The sequence below is a fragment of the Siphateles boraxobius genome, unplaced genomic scaffold, assembly GCF_051911475.1.
Source record: "Siphateles boraxobius isolate OS27281-9 unplaced genomic scaffold, OSU_SipBor_1 9, whole genome shotgun sequence".
Taxonomy (NCBI): Eukaryota; Metazoa; Chordata; class Actinopteri; order Cypriniformes; family Leuciscidae; genus Siphateles; species Siphateles boraxobius.
In genome coordinates this window covers 23,064,455-23,080,497 of record NW_027509219.1, presented here as the reverse complement: position 1 = coordinate 23,080,497, position 16,043 = coordinate 23,064,455, and the positions used below count along the sequence as shown (strand labels likewise).

General features: G+C 47.7%; 1 protein-coding gene across 2 annotated transcripts in view; it reads right to left on the bottom strand.

The window, feature by feature from the left end:
- The window catches only part of LOC143732452 (uncharacterized), a 32,193-nt gene that overhangs the window by 10,236 nt on the left and 5,914 nt on the right, over positions 1-16,043 (bottom strand). The window lies entirely within an intron of this gene.

The following is a 16,043-nucleotide window of genomic DNA, read 5'->3' as shown; positions in this document are numbered from 1 at the left end:
CCCTGAAGCCATTCTCTAGAGTGTGAATGAATGACAGAGAATGACTCTCCCCCACACTCTCTCTTGTTCTCTCTCTCTGTCTCACACTTGTACTTTTATTTTGTCTTTCTCTCTGTGTGTGTCTCCTGTAGGTCTCTCTCTCTTCTCTCCCACGGTGTGTCATTTTCTGCCCACTGACTGTCACTCAGCGTTTGTTTGAAATCATTTTCCTCAGAATAGGGGGCATTTTTCATACGAAGATTCACGATCATCAGGTACCTCATTTGTCTGTTGCTGTGAACAAACAGGTGACAGTAAACGCAGTTGCTGAAACCCTGAGCTTTTACATGTCACTTAGGCTCCTTTCTCCTTTCTCCGTGCAAGGCTCTGCACCTTCTTGCCTGGAAGGATGATAGGAGGAGGCTTACACAGAGTGTATTTGTCACTGTTGTCCCGTGATAACCCATACAGTGAGATATTGGATAACACTGGGAAAGCGTGCCCTTTCTGTTTAGGAAGGAGAACGCTGCGGAAGCCACTTCTTCAAAGAGTTATGTGGAAAATACATATGGACTAACCCGAAAGTTGTACTGCATATGAAATAACGGGTGACTTAGCCCAAGGGAAAGACACAGGCTTTCGTCTTAGGAGCAGCCATGGAGAATATACACAAATGGGATCCCCGTAGGGTCACACATATGGAGCCCAGCCCAGATCTGGCTTCAGATTCAGCGGATAAAGGCCTGGCACCGGACACTCCGCCATGTCCGGGCAGAGGGTATTGGAGGACTCGACAGGTTTATTACTCTGGAGCAATAAGGTTGCACAGTAGGGTGCAGCAAGCCGACAGAGCCGGGCCTCTCGGTGCTTCTACCCGTTTAGGGTGAGAACATGATAGGAACACCGGCTCTACACGTAGGCTATAATATCTAGCGAACGTGTTAGGTGTCGCCCAGCCCGTAACTCTACAGATATCTGTTAGCGAGGAGCCACGTGCCAGCACCCAGGAGGAGGCAATGCCTCTCGTGGAGTGTGCATGCAACCTGAGCGGGCAGGGCACGCCTTGTGCTTGATAAGCCAAGGCGATGGCATCCACTATCCAGTGGGCCAACCTCTGCTTGGAGACAGCCTTTCCCTTCTGCTGGCCTCCGTAACAGACAAAGAGATGGTCTGAGGTCCTGAGACTTTGGGTTCTGTCCAGGTACAACCGCAGGGCGCGAACGGGAACGAGCAAAGTCAGGGCTGGGTCTGCCTCTTCCAAAGACAGCGCTTGCAGGTTCACTACCTGGTCTCTGAAGGGAGTAATAGGAACCTTGGGCACATAGCCAGGCTGGGGTCTTAATACCACATGGTAGTCACCCGTCCCGAACTCTAGGCACGATTCGTCGACAGAAAATGCGTGCAGGTCTCCTACCCTCTTGACAGAGGCCAGAGCAACCAGTAGTAAAGTCTTCATGGAAAGAAGCTTTAAGTCTACTGATTGCAAAGGCTCAAAGGGAGCATCCTGAAGTGCTTGAAGCACCAGGGAAAGGTCCCAAGAGGGTATGGAGGGGGGTCGAAGAGGATTTAATCCTCTCGCCCCCATAAGAAACCTGACGACCAGGTTGTGCTTTCCAACTGTTTTGCCATCTATGTGGTCGTGATATGCTGAAAAAGCTGCAGCATGTACTTTGAAGGTGGAGGGAGGCAGGCTTCTCTCCAACCCTTGCTGCAAGAAGGAAAGCACAGACTCTGCGAGAAGAGCACCATTCGACGAACAGGTTCCACTTCAGGGCATAAACATGTCTCGTGGATGGCGCCCGTGCAGAAGTAATGGTGTTAAGTAACTCTGGGGGTAAGTCACCTAGAACCTCCGCATCCCGTCCAGGAACCAGACATGGAGTTTCCAGAGGTCTGGACGCGGGTGCCATAGGGTGCCCCGTCTCTGAGTCAGAAGATCCTTCCTCAGAGGAATGGGCCAGGGAGGGACTGTAACAAGGACCATGAGTTCTGGGAACCAAGTCCGGGTGGGCCAATAGGGAGCCACCAGAAGGACCTGCTCCTCATCCTCCCTGACTTTGTACAGTGTCTGCGCAAGTAGGCTCACTGGTGGAAATGCATATTTGCGGAGGCCCCGGGGTCAGCTGTTTGCCAAAGCGTCCGTGCCGAGTGTTCCCTCGGTCAGGGAGTTAAACAGCTGGCAGTGGGAGGTCTCTGAGGAAGCAAACAGGTCTACCTGAGCCTCCCCGAACTCTCTCCAGATCAGCTGAACCGCCTGGGGGTGGAGTCGCCATTCTCCCGGAAGCACAGCTCGTGATAGCTCGTCAGCCACACGGTTGAGCACGCCGGGGTCATACATGGCTCGAAGCGACCTTTAGATGTTTCTGACTCCAGAGGAGGAGATGGTGGGCGAGTTGCAACATGCGACGGGAGCGTAGACCACCTTGTCGGTTGATGTACGCAACAATCGCAGTGTTCTCTGTACGGACCAGCACGTCCCTGCCCTGTAGCGAGACGTACTGCTAACAACTCGAAGCAATTGATGTGCCAATGCAGTTGGGGGTCCGTCCACACCCCTGACACTGCATGCCCGTTGTACGTGGCACCCCAGCCGGTGACAGAGGCATCTGTGAATACCACAGAATGGCTGGATACCTGTTCCAAGGGGACTCCTGCCTTCAGGAACGAGGGATCTGACCACGTGTTGAAGGTCTGGTGGCACGCCGGTGTGATTGCCACCCGGTGAGTGCCATGATGCCACGCCCATCTCGGGACTCGGCCGTGAAGCCATTGCTGAAGCGGTCTCATATGAAGCAGGCCGAACGGGGTTACCACTGCCATATGCCACAGGAGCCTCTGAAAGTATGAGCCAGTCGTCGAGATAGTTGAGTATGCGAACGCCCTGTTCTCTCATGGGAACAAGGGCCCCCTCCATGACATTTGTGAACACACGGGGGGGGGCAGGGACAGCCAATCTCCGGGACGGATGCATTCGAAAATGCGTTTCTGCGTGAGCATTTTGAACAGTAGCTTGTGGAGGCTCCGATTCAAAACTTGCAGGTCCAAGATCGGTCATAACCCACCACCTTTTATTGGGTACAATGAAGTAGTTGCAGACTGTAGTGCCCTGACCTCATATCAACTGGAGGGACCGGCTCTATCGTGTCCTTCGTCAGTAGGACTGTGATCTCCGCACGCAAGACATGGGCATCGGCTGCTCCCACTGTAGTGGAGTGGATAGCCCGAAACTTGGGGGGACTTCGGGCGAACTGAATCGCATAGCCGAGGCTGATGGTTTGAATGAACCAGCGAGATGGACTGGGGAGCGCTAACAAGGCTCTCAGAGAACGTACAAGCGGGACCAAAGGGACCGTAGGCGTACCCGGAGTGGGGCAGCGAAGTGGAACACAGGGACATGGCTCGGGAGGCTTTCTCTGGAAGGCGGCCCGTAGCGGTGTCTGAGTGTGCTGTGCAGCACTTACCTGGTTCCACGGGGCAGGAGTTGGCTCGGTGGCATTTTCAGACAGCACTCTGCTGCCCGCTGGCGATAGAAGAGGCGGATGAGAGTGGAGAGGATTCTCTTCCCCCACTGCTCTCCGGGCCCTCTTTGGACCCAGAGATAAAGGAAACTGCTCTTATATTGAAAATTTGGGTACCGCTGGTTTTGAGGCCAGCGGCGGAACACAAACAAAACAGAGGATTTTACACCCGGCCCTCTTCCGGGGGAGGAAACGATGCAGTCATCATCTCCTGGAGAGCAGTCCCTTCCATCTCTGGGTCACCCGTCCTATGGCCGCTTGCTTCTGGCTTTGCCGCCCTTCTTGGCAGGGGCCTGGACGAGTGGGGCGTCCTGCCTGCGACTGGCTCTACGGCGCCGTTTAGGTGGAGGCTGCTGCTGCGGCGCGGGAGCAGGGGCAGAAGCAGGAGGACGCCCCCAGCGACGAGCAGACTGAGGAGCCGCGGGCAGTGAGGTTGAGGCAGCAGCTGATCGTCGCAGCAAGATGTGTTTGATGACCTCAGTTTGCTTCTGTACAGCCCGAGATCTGCTGGGCGAAGTTCTCGACCGCGTCCCCGAAGACGCCGGTCTGGTACACGGTGGAATTAAGGAACCGGAGTTTGTCGGTCTCCCGCATGTCGGACAGACACAGCCAGAGATGACGTTCCTGGACCAAGAGTGTGGAAATCGCATGACCCACTGACCGGGCGGTAACCTTCGTCGCACGAAGCGCGAGGTCCGTCGCGGCACAAAGTTCATGGAGAACTTGTGGATCGTGACCACCCTCGTGCAGTTCCTTCAGTGCCATGGCCTGATGGACCTCCAGCAACGCCATAGTGTACATGGCAGAGGCAGCTTCCCCACAGGCCTTGTAAGCCTTGTCGGTTAGGTCTGAAGAGTACTTACAGGCCCGGGAAGGAAGACACAGTTCTCTGCGCCACGTGGAGTTAGGGCACAGCTGCATAGCAACGGCCCGTTCCACTGGCGGGATACACGTGTATCTCTTAGCTGCCCCACCATCAAGGGTGGTGAGGGAGGAGCAGCCACCGGAACAGTTTCTGGCAGTGAAAGGTGCCGCCAACGTTCCCGTGAGCTCCTCATGCACCTCCGGGAAAAAGGGCACTGGGGTGGGTTGCTGAGAACCAGCGTGCGCCACCCCAACATACCAATCATCCAGCCTCGAGGGCTCGGGACACAGTGGAGGGTTCCACATGAGCCCGATCCTGTTGGCGGCCCGGGAAAGCATGGCCATCATCTCTGGGTCCGACTCGGGCACTGCTGGCACACCCGAAGGAGGCAGCGGGTCCGAGCCGTCGTCTTCAGAGACTTCTGACCCACCCTCCGATGCAGCGATCAACATTTGGTCGTCGCGAGGAGCACCAAAAGAAACGACTGGTACACACCTCGAGGATGGTCCAGCACATTCAGTTGGTGGCTCGACTGGCTGTGGAGCATGAGAGGAGTGAGGGTTCCTAAGGGGTTGGTTCCCCATAGGAAGCACGCTCACAGTGATCCTCAGGTCACCCATATCACTGCCCGCAGCAAACCTCTGGGGAGGGTTGGAACGAGGCAGAGGCACGGCCCCTTTGCAGGAACGAGAGTCTCAACCACAGCTCCGTTATGGTCATCTTACCACAATGGGTACATGCCTCAGCGTGTTCGAGGCCCAGACACACGAGGCAGCGATCGTGACCATCCCGTGATCCCATGTAACAACCGCATCCAGAAACACACATATAGAACGTCATTTTGAAAAAGACGCGAACAATCTGTGTAAGCTCTTTTAGAAACTGCTCTCACATGTGCTGAGGCACGCAGGGGAACAGTCACCGCGAATATAGACAGGAATGTGCACCTGTCTGTGCGCGCTGCGCGGTCTCTCTCAAGCTGGTCTTACCAGCTGTAAAAACAGCTGTTGAGCGCTCTCAGACACACCTTACCAGCTGTAAAAACAGATTTTGAGGGCTCTCAGAGGCGCAACGTACCAGCTGTTTTTTTTGCTTTGCTTAAATATGAAAACAAAAAAAGGAGAGAGAGAAAAAACTGTTCACGCTGCTGCGCCGTCACGCCCACACCAAAGTGAAGAGGACCGTTGTAAGAGGCTTGTATTCTCAGATTCACCCTTGAAAACAGCATCGAAGTGTTGGCTCCTCAGCAAAAAACTGAAGTGCAATTGCAGCAGCTGCTCATTATATACACGTGCTAACGAGGCCGCGCAGAATAATATAATATATAAAGTAATATACAAAAAGTTTATATATATATACAGGTCCTTCTCAAAAAATTTGCATATTGTGATAAAGTTCATTATTTTCCATAATGTAATGATAAAAATTAAACTTTCATATATTTTAGATTCATTGCACACCAACTGAAATATTTCAGGTCTTTTATTGTTTTAATACTGATGATTTTGGCATACAGTTCATGAAAACCCCAAATTCCTGTCTCAAAAAATTAGCATATCATGAAAAGGGTCTCTAAACAAGCGATTAACCTAATCATCTGAATCAACTAATTAATTATAAACACCTGGAAAAGATTCCTGAGGCTTTTAAAAACTCCCAGCCTGCTTCATTACTCAAAACCGCAATCATAGGTAAGACTGCCGACCTGACTGCTGTCCAGAAGGCCTTCATTGACACCCTCAAGCAAGAGGGTAAGACAGAAAGAAATTTCTGAACAAATAGGCTGTTCCCAGAGTGCTGTATCAAGGCACCTCAGTGGGAAGTCTGTGGGAAGGAAAAAGTGTGGCAAAAAACGCTGCACAACGAGAAGAGGTGACCGGACCCTGAGGAAGATTGTGGAGAAGGACCGATTCCAGACCTTGGGTGACCTGCGGAAGCAGTGGACTGAGTCTGGAGTAGAAACATCCAGAGCCACCGTGCACAGGCGTGTGCAGGAAATGGGCTACAGGTGCCGCATTCCCCAGGTCAAGCCACTTTTGAACCAGAAACAGCGGCAGAAGCGCCTGACCTGGGCTACAGAGAAGCAGCACTTGACTGTTGCTCAGTTTTGCATGTCATTCGGAAATCAAGGTGCCAGAGTCTGGAGGAAGACTGGGGAGAAGGAAATGCCAAAATGCCTGAAGTCCAGTGTCAAGTACCCACAGTCAGTGATGGTCTGGGGTGCCATGTCAGCCGCTGGTGTTAGTGCACTGTGTTTTATCAAGGGCAGGGCCAATGCAGCTAGCTATCAGGAGATTTTGGAGCACTTCATGCTTCCATCTGCTGAAAAGCTTTATGGAGATGAAGATTTCATTTTCAGCACGACCTGGCACCTGCTCACAGTGCCAAAACCACTGGTAAATGATTTACTGACCATGGTATTACTGTGCTCAATTGGCCTGCCAACTCTCCTGACCTGAACCCCATAGAGAATCTGTGGGATATTGTGAAGAGAAAGTTGAGAGACGCAAGACCCAACACTCTGGATGAGCTTAAGGCCGCTATCGAAGCATCCTGGGCCTCCATAACACCTCAGCAGTGCCACAGGCTGATTGCCTCCATGCCACGCCGCATTGAAGCAGTCATTTCTGCAAAAGGATTCCCGACCAAGTATTGGCTATTGTGTGCATAACTGAACATAATTATTTGAAGGTTGACTTTTTTTTTTTGTATTAAAAACACTTCTTTTATTGGTCGGATGAAATATGCTAATTCTTTGAGACAGGAATTTTGGGTTTTCATGACCTGTATGCCAAAATCATCAGTATTAAAACAATAAAACACCTGAAATATTTCAGTGGGTGTGCAATGAATCTAAAATATATGAAAGTTTAATTTTTATCATTACATTATGGAAAATAATGAACTTTATCACAATATGCTAATTTTTTGAGAAGGACCTGTATATATATATACACACAAACAGACACATCTCCAACTCTTCCTTTTTCTATAGGGGACATCGCAAATGTCTGCACAGGAGAACAGATGCATTGAAATGAACGCATGTGAGACAAATGTATAATACAGTCTACACACTTGACGGCGTTGTTGCGTACACTTCTCTGATTGTCCAATGTTCTACATTACTTCAGAAATCTTCTGAATGAACCAGCACTTTTGAAAGGAGAGTGAGTCCTGAATCGCTCAGTCACCTTTTGTTTGCATGCACAATCCCGTCTTTATTTTTCTTTGTGAAGACTTGTACTGCTGGTGGCAGTACAAGGATTTCTATGGCTATTTCCTACTCACACCTTACAGGCATCATGCATGAGCTCAAGTTTGTGGATTTTGTCAGATAAAGAATTACCCCAGTTTTAATTATTTTGGCTCTTGGTTTAGTACTATCAAAGGGAAGTGAGTCATGATAAGAGCTAAAAATACCTCTGTGCATAAGCAAACAACAGTGTCAAAACAACGAAGGAGGGAGACAATACTTAGAAAATTACTGAAAAAGGACTTTCTACTATAATGCAGTTGTCACAAGTGTAGTACACATGCATACTTGCCCTGAGTTGCACCTGAATTCCTGGTGACCCCTTTTAAACTGTACACGGGTCTCTAGAGTATGCATCAATGAAAAACATGCCTGAAGATTAATGAGTGGATCCATCATGCACTGACTCCCACAGAAAACAGAGAGTGTTTGTCAAAGGCTGCCAGCCAAAATTAAGGAAAAATGCGGTGCTAGACTATGCACACATCTAGACTCTCACATTTCAGATATCAATGAAGATTACGATAGGGTTGCCACAGGAGCTCTGTCCGCCCAAAAGCACCAACAAAACTCAATATGACTCAATATGAATTACTCATTATAACAAAACAAAAAATCAATCATGATCTGCACTTAGGGACATTCACCCAAAAATGAAAATGTTGTCACACCTAAACTTGGTTGGTTAGATCAAAATGTCAAGTTTTGCCTAATTTATCATGACAAGCATTGGCCCCGGCAGGTGGATATACGCAGTCATTGAACAAAAAGATGTTTCTTCATTAGCCATTCAAAATTAACCATGAGTACTCCAACTAAGAACTATTTTTGCAAGGAACATATATTGCTAATATTTAATTTAATATACGACATGTCTTTCTCCAAATCTGTCCAGAGCACCCATGGCATATTTCATATCTCATTAATTTATTGGCAGTGCGTTATTCTCATATCTTAAATGCCTAATCTAATTAAAAGAATTAGAAACGACTGAAAGATAATCTTTTTCTCCAGGTGGGCCTTTTTAGCACCATTTGATTTGCTCAAGACAAACAGACGCTCAGAATATTGAAACACTGATGACTATAATAAAAGCCACTGTGATTTTGATTGAAGGTGATTCTAAGTTTTGCACATGAGCTGCTTATTTAGGTTGCATCGGTAGGATAGAATCTGCTAATGGCAGCCCAATGACTTGAGCTTTCTTGGTTTCATGGTTTCCCAATCAGATGAGAGTACCTGAGGATCCAGAGAGATACTAAAATCATCATCTCCATAATGCCTTTCAGATACACATAACACAAGCAAATTTGTGTTATTGTTAAAAGTGACAAGCAATTTGTCTGTCCACACTGAACATGAAACTGCTGTGCGATGTGAATCAAACCAATGAATTTGGACCAATGAGATGTAACAGTGGACGGGGCTTCCCAGCTTGATGCAGCAAATACTAAACACTCATTATAATATCCTGTCACAACATGTTTGCAGCTAGGAGAAAAACTCAGATTTACATGGTGCTTACAAGGTTTTATTGTGATTAAATATATAAAGCATCTGCTGAATGACACTTAACCAAATACAAAACCCTAACCCATGTTGTAAACTACTAGGGCTGTCACTTTTTATTCGATATTCGAATATGCAATCGAACATGACGTGAAATATCCGTATTCGAACTATAAATAAACTATCCGGTTTTTAAAGTGACATGTTTGGCGCATTTTTTACAGTCTATGATTAGACTGTTTTTTGTTTTTTATTATTGTTTGCCATCTCATCCCGGAGCGGGCCTTCTAAACGTAATTGTAGCGTAAGCCCATGACCAAATCAAGCGAATAATAGCCTCCCTGTTTTGAAAATGGAAGATTTTCGTAGAATTACGACCTCAACTCATCTAAAAAGTTGAGTCTGGAAATATTTTGGGTTCTACAGCTACACCGTATACCACTTCTCTCAACATTGACGCGCAAATCTGTGTGTGCCAGGCACGTGTGCGCGCACTGAGCGCGTGTTCTCCACCGCGGGGAACATCGCCAATAAAAAGAGAGCCGCACCTAACCCTAACCCTAACCCTAACCCAGATCAAGTTGGTAAATTGGTGTTTCTAGCAAACAATATTAAGAAATGAATTGAAATAAGAAATGAGGCTAGGCTATAGGCCTTACTCCTGCTGTTTAAGCCGTCACGTTATTGTTTGTGCCGTGCTGTTCCGATGCAGTTTTTTTCCATGTAGCTTAGTGGCACTTATAGATTAAATTGATAACCGGCTGTTTAAAACATTAAGTCAAAAAAAATGTTTTCAGACAGGCCTGAGTCCTGTTTATGACTGTCAGACTGTTAATAAATTTGTGATTGAATCTCTGTTACTGTGTTGTTGTTTTTTTTGGGGGGGGGGGGGGGGGGGGGTCTCGTAGAAATTCGAATATATTCGAATTACTTGATATTCGATAACCGTTCGAATTTGATTTTTCTCAAAAGTGACAGCCCTACAAACTACTACTAGTGTGTGTTGTGTTTCAGGAAAGAAAGAGACGAGGACAGGACAGTGCTCAAAACGAGTGCACTATAAGGGATTGTTCTGTCATGAGCACTTTATTCTGAGGCCAGATGGAGCTGTGACTGTGTTTCATCCCACCGAATGGCAGAATCACATGTTGGTCATATTGATTTGTGAAGTCATTCCCAATAATGATGTGTTTTATGCAGAGAAGCATGCTGGGTGAATAAAATAGTCCCTGTAACTGTCAACAGGTGCAGATGCTGTTATGTGCATATGTAACTAGACCAGACAGTGTTACATAAAAAAACAATCAAAGGTATAGATGCTGACCTTTCTGATGACAATGCGTGTGTCTTTTTAAAGGGTTTGTTCACCCAAAAATGAAAATTATCCCATAATTTACTCACCCTCAAGCGTATATGACTTTCTTCTTTCACCCAAACACAATCAGAGTTATATTAAAAAATATTCTGGCTCTTCCCAGCTTTATAATGGGAATGAATGGTAACTTAGATTTTGAAGCCAAAAAAGTGCATCCATCCATCATAAAAGTAATCCATATGCTTCCAGTGGGTTAATAAAGGCCTACTGAGGCGAAGCTATGCATTTTTGTAAGAAAAATATCCATATTTATAACTTTATAAACTGTAATCACTGGCTTCCGGTAACGGCCGTACGTGAGTCTAGTTCCGTTGGAAGAGTGACCTCTGACCCGATCCATGACGTATAGGACTTAGGCGTAGCGTAAGCTTAGGTGAGAGTAGACGGCTCTCGCGGTTCAAACAAATAGGCCTGGGCAACAAACTCAATTTAAAAATTCAATTGATTCACATTGAAGAAGCCAACCAAACTTGAAGGTAAGCTCTTTTGACGTTGAGCAGTATCCAATCTCTTAGCAACCATCTAAAGAAACCCTAGCAACCACTCAAAACACCCTATCAACTGAATTGTGCTTCCACATTCATCAATACTTCATGCGTCCGGTCAGAGGTCACTCTTCCACCGGAACTAGACTCATGAACGGCCGTTACAGGAAGCCAGTGATAATAGTTTATAAAGTTATAAATATGGATATTTTTCTTACAAAACGTATCACTTCACTTCAGAAGGCCTTTATTAACACCCTGGGACCATATGAATTACTTTTATGATGGATGGATGTGCTTTTTGGGTTACAAAATATATGTTTATGTAACTCCCATTATAAAGCTTGGAAGAGCCAGGATATTTTTGTAAGGGTTAGTGTGGCGAGCAGGATGAGGTCGAGGGACGTGAGAGAACGGCACGTGGCCGGTGGCATGATTAATGATGAATGACACCTTTGAGACGCACCAGTCTCGTATCTCTCAAGGAGGAGCAAAGCATAAAAGGAGGAGCGACGACTGTGAAGATCGAGAGAGGAACAGGCCTGAACCTGTGTTTGGTTTCTGTTTTGTGTGGCCAGCAGTCGTCCGTGAGGGGCTGCTGGCTTATACTTTTGTTTTTGTACTTGTTTATTTATTTTATTAAAAGTGTTGAATGTTCGCCGGTTCCCGCCTCCTTCTTCCCATAACATCTGAACCTTGATACCGTTAGTTCACCCAAAAATGAAATTTCTTTCATTAATTACTCACCCTTGTGTCGTTCCAAACCCGTAAGACCTTTGTTCATCTTTGGAACACAAATGAAGATATTTTTGATGAAATCAGAGAGCTTTCTGTCCCTCCATTGACTGCATCATTATTACCATTTTCAAGGCCCAGAAAGGTACCCAAAGGTACCACTGGGCAAATTTTTGTGACTACAGAGAGTCAGGACCTCGGTTTAACATCTCATCCGAATGATGGTGCTCTCTGACGTACAGTGTCCCCATCACTGGGGCGTTAGGACCCACACAGACCACAGGGTGAGCACCCCCTGCTGGCCTCACTAACACCTCTTCCAGCAGCAACCTGGTTTTCCCAGGAGGTCTCCTATCCAGGTACTAACCAGGCTCAACCCTGCTTAGCTTCAGTGGGCAACCAGTCTTGGGCAACAGGGTGATATAGCTGCAGGACGTGCAGGTAGTAAATACATCGTTAAAATAGTCCATGTGACTACAGTAACTACAGAGTCTGACACGGAAGGGAAGAAATGGTTGAATACAGTCTTTATTTTTGTTTTTTTGCACACAAAAAATATTCTTATCCCTTCATAATATTTAGGTTAAACCACTGTAGTCACATGGACTATTTTAACGATGTCTCTACTACCTTACTGGGCCTTGAAATTTGTAATAATATTTTAGTCTATGGAGGCGGGACAGAAAGGATTTCAATGGATTTCATCAAAAATACCTTAATTTCTTTTCCAAAGATGAACGAAGGTCTTATGGGTTTGGAACGACACAAGGGTGAGTAATTAATGAAAGAAATTTCATTTTTGGGTGAACTAACTGTAACGGGGTTCAGATGTTATGGGAAGAAGGAGGCGGGAACCGGCGAACATTGAACACTGGGTGAACTAACCCTTTAATATAACTCTGATTACGTTTGGCTGAAAGAAGAAAGTCATATACTGAATGGCATGATGATGGTTAGTAAATTATGGGATCATTTTTATTTTTGGGTGAACTAACCCTTTAAGCATCATTACAGTGTGATTTATGGCTTACTACTTTGAGTATTTCCTTTAATAACTGCCATAAATTAAAAACTGTTATTGTTTTCTAGTCTCAACCACAGATGGCACTATTATTGTTGTATAATCAATATGTGTTGGTCTGTTCCTGTCTACGTGGGCGGTTCCTGGCCAGAATAAGTTGCAGTGTAGACTGGACCTGATGGTGTTCATGAGACTAGGGCTCTTTAGTCCACACACAGATGTGGTGTGTCAAAGTTCAAATACAACCATCTCTTTTAAAAAATAGCACTGAGAAGTGCAAAAATATCAGGGTTAAACTCCCATCACACTTTTTGGACTGCGTCAAACTTGGCAAATGTGAGGAGTTTGTGGCTAAAACTACATCTTGTCTTTGCTGGGCTAATTAAACAGTAAAGAGCTTGTTTCCTGTGTAATTACATGGATACTATTTGGGAAGAAGCAGAAGCCTGTCTCTGATACACAGTCCCTGTCTTTATTCTCCGACGGATTAATTTGCCTTTCTGAAAACCAACTCATTAGACCAAGACAAAATCCTCTATAATTGGTAAAATCAGCTAATGCTGCGCAATAATTTAGGATACCCAGGACAATCCCCTTAAAATCATTACCACTTCATATTTGATTAATGTGACCAAGCAAAACGAAAATATCCTGTTAACTCTTAATTGGAGACTTTCAGTCCACCACACAATTTAAATTGAAACACAAATGAAACAAGCACTCCAGTCTTGAGAGCTACTAACAGAAGTTATGATCTATTACTGCACTTAATGACTACGTACAACTTCTTGACTAGTATAAATAAATTCAGTAAACATGCTTAACATGTTAAAATACCGTATGTAAAAGATTCCAGATTCCTGGAGTCAGGCCCCTATATAATTAAATAGGGATGTATATAATATTAAAGTGCCCCATTATGCTTTTTCAAATATTACCTTTCATGCAGTGTGTAATATTATATTACTGTAATTATATATTACAGATCAAAGTGCACGACAAATAAACTTATCTCCTAATGAAAGAATAGATTCTATAGATCTACTGAAACGAGTCTCCAGCAATTCCAGTCTCACTTCCAGTTACATACCTACACAATGTAATAAATTTGCATCCATGTTCTTCATTGGCTGTCTGCGAACAATGTCTACTTTGACCCTCCCCTTAGCTCATCCTTTAGAGGCCTGGAAGAGTTTGGTTTGTGTTGTCGATATTTCAAGAAGACGCTATTCTCCACACTACTGTCACGGTGGGACCGGGAATAATTCTGTGGATTCAGGTGCAGAGAAGAAGTATTTTAATAGGACAAAACATAAAATAAACAAACCAAATCTAAATCCGAAAACAGACAAGGCAAGGCAGGAACAGGCACAGAATACAACACGCGTAACAAATACAACGAACGAGCACAGGACAGCAAACACAGGAAGACTAAATAGGGAGGCAAACAAAGTAGGGTAACGAGACAGACAGGTGGAGCAATTAAACCAATAATCAGATAACAAGGGGGAGGGATCAAACAATGACAAGAGCACATGGCTCAAAATAACAAAACACCCATGTGCATCACAAGACAGGACAGACATGTGACATAACCCCCTCCCTACGGAGCGGCTATCAGACGCTCCATCAGACCAGGGCGGGACAGGAGGGACAGGCCGGGGGGGGGGGGGAGAGACAGACCAGGGCGGGACAGGAGGGACAGACCAGGGCGGGACGGGAGGGACAGACCAGGAGGGACAGACCAGGGCAAAACACAGTCCATCGGGCGGCCAGGGCGAAACACAGAGTCCATCGGGCGGCCAGGGCGAAACACAGAGTCCATCGGGCGGCCAGGGAGAAACACAGAGTCCATCGGGCGGCCAGGGCGGTGAAGACCCCTCGGGCGGCCAGGGCGGTGAAGACCCCTCGGGCGGCCAGGGCGTTGAAGACCCCTCGGGCGGGCAGGGCGGTGAAGACCCCTCGGGCGGCCAAGGCGGTGATGCCCTCTCAGGACCAGACACCAGCTCAGGAACAGACACCGGCTCAGGAACAGACACCGGCTCAGGAACAGCCATAAGAACTGTAACATCCACAAGAACAGACACAAACACAGGAACAAACACTGGCTCTGGCACTGGAACAGGCTCTGGCTTTGGAACAGACATTGGCTCCAGCTCTGGAACAGGCACTGGCTCTGCCTCCGGCTCTGGAACGGGCACTGGCTCTGCATCCGGCTCTGGAACGGGCACTGGCTCTGCCTCCGGCTCCGGCTCTGGAACGGGCACTGGCTCTGCCTCCGGCTCTGGAACGGGCACTGGCTCTGCCTCCGGCTCTGGAACGGGCACTGGCTCTGCCTCCGGCTCTGGCTCTGGAACGGGCACTGGCTCTGCCTCCGGCTCTGGAACGGGCACTGGCTCTGCCTCCGGCTCCGGCTCTGGAACGGGAACTGGCTCTGCCTCCGGCTCCGGCTCTGGAACGGACACTGGCTCTGCCTCCGGCTCTGGAACGGGCACTGGCTCTGCCTCCGGCTCTGGAACGGGCACTGGCTCTGCCTCCGGCTCTGGAACGGGCACTGGCTCTGCCTCCGGCTCTGGAACAGCAGACACTGGTTCCGGCTCTGGAACAGCAGACACTGGCTCCGGCTCTGGAACAGCAGACACTGGCTCCGGCTCAGGGACAGCAGACACTGGCTCCGGCTCAGGAACAGCAGAAACTGGCTCTGCCTTCGGCCCCGGAGCATCCACCGGCATGTCCAGGATCCGAGCCAGACGCTCCAGATAGTCCAGCATAGCATTGGCGGCCACGCGAATGGGCATCTCTTGCTCTGTCCCAAACTGGACAGACGGGACGTGAGCCGTCTCTGACTGGACAGACGTGATGTGAACAGTCTCTCGCTGGGCAGATGTGACGTGAACAGTCTCTGACTGGGCAGACGTGACGTGAACAATCTCTGACTGGGCAGACAGAACGTGAACAGTCTCTGACTGGGCAGACGGAACGACGGAACGTGAACTGTCTCTGGCTGGGCAGACGGAACGTGAACTGTCTCTGGCTGGGCAGACGGGACGTGAACTGTCTCTGGCTGGGCAGACGGAACGTGAACAGTCTCTGACTGGGCAGACGGAACGTGAACGGTCTCTGGCTGGGCAGACGGAACGTGAACTGTCTCTGGCTGGGCAGACGGGACGTGAACTGTCTCTGACTGGGCAGACGGAACGTGAACGGTCTCTGGCTGGGCAGACGGAACGTGAACTGTCTCTGGCTAAAAAGAGAGATCCCATTCTCTCTCTCAGCCGGACAAAGTTCGCTCCGCTGAAT